Below are 6,993 nucleotides of genomic sequence, written 5' to 3'. Positions count from 1 at the left end.
CCCTGTCTCAAAAAGATCAGAAATAAACAGTGATTTTATTAGAATGATCAATGAGAAATAATTTAAAGTCTGAGGTCAAATCCTACTAAGTGTCTGACCCTGAATAATACAGTCACTTCAGCTAAGCTGTACTTTCTCACCTATAGAATGGAGCCCTACTTATTTCACTTGGGTTGCTGAGATAATGGTGTGTTCACATATGTAAAAGGGTGCTTGTTCAACCTGGTAGCAATAGATCTATGTTGATTGAAGGAACAGCTAGGTGCCCCACATTGGTTAGATACTGTGTCTAGACTAACACTGGGACACAAAGTACATCGGGTGAGACTTAGGAAATTTTGTGGTGATGAAATGTGAAGTGACATTATGTACATAGAGAACAGAGGATAGCTTGGCCTCTGTCACTGGTTGGTGACTGGTGGCTAGTTAGCATCTCAAAGCTGAAGTGGGGCTTTCTGAGGCAGATGACTCATAGCCTAGTACTACCTTGTTGTGTGACATTATTCCTGGGGAGATGTGAACAAACATCTACTCATCCCAGATTGGGAACCAGTGACAGACCAAAGTAAGGATACCACCATAGTCCAACTTGGTGAGCTAATGAGTTTTATTGGGGTTACTTATGAGAATATGAGTGAGGGGTTACTTACAGGAGCAGAAATTACTCAGATAGCTGCATTACTAAATGCCCACTCCAGCATGGGTGATGGCTCTCAAGAGCTGGAAACCTGGAGCCTGCTGCACAAGTTGCAGGCAGCCTGACAGGTTGGAGAGTATTTCTGGGCAGCTTAGTTGGTCTGAGGCTCTTCCAGGTAGCTCAGCTGGTCTCTGCCTCTTCCTGGCAGCTTGGTTGATCTGGGAGTCTTCTAGGTAGCTCAGCTTCTTTGAGAGTCTTCTATCAACTTTGTTTCTTCCAAGTGACTTGCCTGGTCTGAGCCTCTTCTAGGCAACTAAGCTTGTTCTAGTGTGTCTCTCAGCATTATACCTACTTTGGAAGGACTGGCCTAGATTATCTGGTCAGTTTCAGGAACTTCCTGAAGTCTTGGAGTTGTTGACTTTCTGAGTTTAAGAACTTCCCTGCAGGATGGAATGTAACCTCCCTTTAGACCATCCTGCATCTTAACAAGCTTCTGTCCAAGATGGAAGGTTTTTAACTTACAGGAATCTGCTACACAACATTCTGAAACCCCTTCCTCCAGCTCTTACATTCTTTCTGACCCCTCTTCTGCAATGGTGTCTTGACTACGGTCCTTCACCTCTAGTGGGGTATTGGAACTTTGTGTCTTTTTATTTATCCATCTGTCTCTAGAGCGGGCTGGTGGTGAGTCTCAGTGGTTTATTTTCTTTCCTTTCCTCCCCTCCCTTCCCCTCCCTTCTCCTCCTCTCCCCTCCCTTCCCCTCCCCTCCCTTCCCTTCCCTACCCCTCCCCTCCACTTCCCTTTTCCCTTCCTCTTTCCTTCCTTCATTCCTTTGTTCCTTCGTTCGTTCGTTCCTTCCTTCCTCCCTCCCTCCTTCCTTCCTTCTCTTTCTTTCTTTTGTTCTATAAAGCACAAGTGACAAAAAGGTAGAAAAAAGAAACAGAAAAACATCCAGATGAATACTGACAGCAATCATAACCTATGTTCATAAATACAAATGCTGGGATATACCTTCAGTGTTTTTTTCATCCTGTCCTGTCCTGTCCTCCCCTCCCTTCCCCTCCCCTCCTCTCCTTTCTCTTTTCCCCTTCCTTCCTTCCTTCCTTCCTTCCTTCCTTCCTTCCTTCCTTCCTTCCTTCCTTCTTCCTTCCTTTCAAGTACAACTGATGAAAAGGCAGGAAACAAGAAACAGAAAAACATGCAGATGAACACCAACAGCATTCATAACCTATGTTCGTAAATGCAAATGTTGGGAAGCACCTTAGGCAGTAAACCATATTCACTTTCCAAAGCAAACACAGTTGTTTTTCACTGAGGCCTGTGACTTCCCTGGCCACAGGTTTTGTCTAAGTTCCCAGTACTAGAAGTGAATGAAGTGGGCCTCAAATCCAGTCAGAGAGTTGGTTCTATCCATAACCACTTATGCTACTATTACACTAGCTGACACATCTTGTCTGGCACTTCCACCATGAAGCATGCAGAATCCATCATGCAGAATCTGCAGTTGAGTAGGGCCTTGGACCATAATGCTCCCCCAGGAGTCTTAGTAACACCTTTGACACCACAAGAGCTAGACCACAGGAAGGAGACACTTCCCACTCAAGTCTTCCCTTATTTTCCCAAGTGCTGCAACCAAAGTGTGAGATGTCTTCTGCAATAGGGTCTTAGCATTTCATTCTGGAATGTACTCCAATAGGGCCGGCAATAGCTTTATTATTTGAGGGGCCTCTAAGGCCTCCCTGACCAACAACTCCTACGGAGGTAACACACCTCTAGCATTGGGACTTTAAACAACTTTATGGCTTTAGGGAGCATCAGCTCCTATTTTCACAAGATAGCCTTGTTTAATCTGTAGCATTTATAGGCCCAGACTATTGCAGAATTTTCTCAGTCACCTTATGGGTATTAGTTGTGCCTTACCTAACCACAAAGTTCCCCAAAATTTCACAGCTGTGCCTGGCTCATGTGCTCTTTGTGAACTGATTTTTCCTCCTTACATGCACTCCTTCAGATGCACTTGCATGTCTCTTAAATGGGTCTCTAAATCTGGTAAGCCACATGAGGGTTAGCATTATGTTATCTATATATAACAAAACAATTTTACAGAGGATGGGCAGGACAACAGCATTAAGTCCTGAGCCACTATCCCATAACAGATAATGGGATTAAGCAGGTAACCTTGGAGAAATAATCTGAAATTTATCATCATCCATTCCAAACAAGTGTCAGGTAATTGCAGAAGTTCACAACCAAGAAGTAAACTGTTAGCAAGGCTAATACAGCATGAAAAGATTTTATCCACTTGTATCAATTGGCTGTCTCATTCTGCAGCACTTTCATAGGGCCTCTGTGCACTTCCCTCACCCCTGAAGGACTTGGTGGGGCTGACTGTAGCTGCTTAGTCTAGGGTAGGGCCAATGGGGGAATAGTCACCCATATACTTTTTTTTTGAACCTGCCTCTGGACTGGGTGAACAATCCCTGTGCCCAGAAGAGAAATGGAAAGTTTACTCAGGGGAGACAACTGCCCACTCCCAACAAACTTAATCCCTTTAACCTGTGTTATTTTATATCTATGTTTACCAACTGATGTTTATTGCTTCTGGTAGTCTTGGGGGCCACCAGGATCTGAGGCACATCTGCTTTGAGCATCTGCCCAAGCCCAAATATTTTTAACATTAATGGAAGACCAAGGAATTAGAAATTCAGCATGAAGCTTTCAGTCACCCTGCATGGTCCTCACCTACAGGTGCCCCTGACCACTCCATTGTGAAAGTGGCTGGGGGGTTCCTACCCCTGGAGACCGCCTTACACCACAGAGGGTACAGTAGAGGTCTCATATATATATATATATATTTTCCTTTATGCCATGTGATGAACTACTGGTCAGGCCTTAAAGCTGTCCAAAGACTCACCAGCACTGAGTTTGGTTTTCTATAAAATTTTTCTTTAGAGACTATGACTGGATTCAAATCTATTCACATTTACTTCCAAGTGATGCAGAGAAGTCTCTTTGCTTGACTTTTTCTGTCATCTTAAATATTCTTTTTACTTGTTTTGGCATCTTATGGACCCAGTTTACATACTAGTCTAAGTCATTTGGGTCTGCTAAAGCCTCTCTTACTTTACAAAGATCATGGCCTACCATGGGACTCACCAAAGTCACTAAAGCTCCATCCTAGTCTCAAAGTCCCTAATAAATCAACCTCTTTGTCAACTCTTGGATGAACACAATCTCATCTGGTTTGATGAACAGGGTATGAAACACCACTTATCTTCTCTTTAGTTTGTTTACTACTATTCTGACCTTGTTTTCCCTTTACTATTTGACTCTTTCCATGGGCTTCAAGATTTTGGATGCCGCGACGGGATCTTCAGTATAATCTTGTACCCTTATATCCTGACAACTCTAAGAAACAGAAAAGCATTTCCATCTCATCCCTTTTTAGACAAATTCCCACTGAGTAGGTATCTCATCCTTCAACACATGTTTTACTATACATAGCAGTGGCCACAACCTCCATGGCAGACTATTGATACTCTCATCCCTCATGTTCTAAATTTGTTCTAAACTTTTAGTTCTTTTAGGGTACCTCTATACTCACATGCTAGACTGCCCATCAAACAGGGACATCACCCCAAACCACATAGAGGGAGATAGCCTCACTGGAATTTCTCCACAGACTCCTCATCCAGCTCTCCTTCTCTATCTAAGAGAACTCAGCTTTGGTTACATATCTCAGTACCCATTTTATGGGCATGCAACCACAGACATAGCAAAAGGGCACACTATTCCATACTGTATAGAGAAAGATAGCTATATTGGTTTTTTTTTTCCAATGGACTCCCCACACAGACTCAGCCTTGGTTTCATGTCTCAGTACCCATTGTAGGGGCCATGCAACTGCTGACATAGCAAGAAGGCACACTATGCAATACTGCATAGGTAAAGATAGTCATATTAGGATTTCCCCTTTGGATTCCCCACTCAGACTTTCCTTCAAGGTAGAGGACTCAGCCTTGATTGCATGACTCAGGACCCACTGCAGGGCCTTGTACCTTCTGACATAGAAAGAAGGCACACTATCCCACACCACACAGGGAAAGACAGCCATATTGGGATCTCCCCTGTGGGTGTTCCACCCTCAGGCTGTTCAGCCTCAGTTACATGCTCACTACCCATAGCCAGGATCATCAACTCACTCCTCTCTAACTCATCTTTGGTTCTGTTGGTTCCTGTTTGGGTGCTAATTATTCCTGAGGAGATAGGAACACAAATGTCTACTATGAGCTTCCTGTCAAGATGGAAGGTTTTCTCTTAGAGGAAATTGCTATACAGCTTAGCTAAATGGTTCAACAGAGGATTTAAATCCTTTGAAAACAATTTCAAAGCCCAACAAGTTAGTTAAATGCTACATATGTTATCTATGTCTCAGAGCTAACATTATAAGTGTTTGTGGAATAATTGTTATACCTAGTTTATAGATTCATTCCATCTGGCTATTTATTTAGAAATGAATTAATTAAATAAGTTCAGTTCTTCAGGCTCATTAGCTACATTTCAAGAACTTAATAGCCATAGGTGGGTCATGACTGCCTTATTGGAAAGTGCATATATAATATATATATTCCATTATTTCAGAAATATTTCTTTTTCATTGTTCATGGTTTATTTGGTGTTTTAAATGACATGACATTTGGATAGTTTGTTGTATTTTTATATGTAAATTTTATTTTAAAATTATATGGCAATATACTCCGGTGATACACGTAAAATATAAAATAGGATCCTTTAGAACAGTTATGCACAAGACATGCACTAATGGATTTATAAATTAGATCCAGGATGTGACTGGCTGGGGAAATAGTTGATCCAGGAAAGTATGGTGAAGTGATATAGTACACACTAACACATTAGGTTTGAAGGGTAATTGGCAGTAGTGTCTCAGAGATGGTGGAGCTGTTTTACCAGGTTATGACTGAACAAGTTAAATAATACTCACTGTCAAGTTATAGCTGTAGGGTTTATGAACCACTTATTTCTTTTTAAAATTTTTTATTTATTATTTTTTAAATTTAACGTATATGAGTATATTGCCTGCATGCATGTAAATACACCTGTGTCATTCAATGACTATGGAGATGAGATGAGGGTTGGATTCCCTGGAACTGGCATTATAGACAGTTGTTAGCTGCCATGTGGGTGCTGGGAACTGAACCTGGGTCCTCTGCAAGAGCAGCCAGTGCTCTTAACTGCTGAGCCATCTCTCCAGCCCCATGAACCATTCTTATTTCTAATGTTAGGAAATTGATGCTTCCTCCAGGCTATCTAATGCTAATGCATTAATCACAGGTTAGAGGACAAAATGCACAATCTCTGACGGAAATCCTGTTGCAGCTTAGACCAGTGTGAAGTGGCATAACAGTAGAAGACTTTAATATTGCAGCTCTTTGTGGGTTGCCTAAAGTGGATCTGCACTCTTCTTCACATGGGCCTCTTCATCAGGAGTCAGAGCCACCTTCATAGTATCTGAGATTTCATTTTGTCCTAAAATGCAAAGAATTCTGAAGAACCCTTAACTATGGTGGAATATGGATGCACTAGCCTAAGATTCTTTGTTATACTTTCTGCCAAATCTGTTACAGGCAATCCAGTGGCCTTTGAACATAATCGTGGGCACTGTCAGCACCTGCTTGTGAACCCAAAGCTCTTTCCACTGTTCCTTATCTGCGTAAGTGCCTAAATCTGGGCGTCGATTCCTCAGGGAGACACTGGCAACATTCACTCCACTCTACAGAGCACACAAAGTCTCCATGATCCCATCCATCACAACTTAATGGGTAAAATGCCAGCCTTTTCCCCATCAGGTAATGGCATCAGGCTGCATCCAGATGGCAAGCACTTTTAATAACATGGTTTTTGAGAAAACCACTTATCTTCTACACTACGTAAGTCAATATATCCAATGAATTGGAAACAACAAGCAACTTGCATCATTGCGGAAAGTTTTAGTAACACTACAGGAAAGGCTCTGAGACCTAATCACTAAAACAACTTATTTAACTTTGTATATTATTCTAATACTTTTCTTGTCACTGTGATAAAATATTTGACAGAAACAACTTAAGAGAGGAAATATTTATTTTGGCTCATGGTTTTGAGTCTCAGGCCATCATGATGGGGAAGGCATTGCAGTGGGAGCAGCTCAGTTCATGGTGGAGTAGCTTTGGTGGAGGTTCCTAACATGGCATGGACCAGGAAGTAGACAAAGCTGGTCAGAACCAGAAGCATGTACAACTTTCCAAACCCTTTCCCCAGTGATCTACTTTCATCTGCCAGGCCCCATCTCCTTAGG

The 6,993-nt window shown here is 42.1% G+C and overlaps 1 pseudogene; it reads right to left on the bottom strand.

Annotated features, from left to right (window-relative positions):
- Positions 1–6,099: 6,099 nt before the first annotated feature.
- LOC115067886 lies at positions 6,100–6,631 on the bottom strand (annotated as a pseudogene).
- Positions 6,632–6,993: the final 362 nt, after the last annotated feature.

Source organism: Nannospalax galili, unplaced genomic scaffold (assembly GCF_000622305.1).
Source record: "Nannospalax galili isolate Female #2095 unplaced genomic scaffold, S.galili_v1.0 scaffold386, whole genome shotgun sequence".
Classification (NCBI taxonomy): Eukaryota; Metazoa; Chordata; class Mammalia; order Rodentia; family Spalacidae; genus Nannospalax; species Nannospalax galili.
Note: the sequence above shows the minus strand (reverse complement) of the source record. Positions and strands in the feature narration are given on the sequence as shown.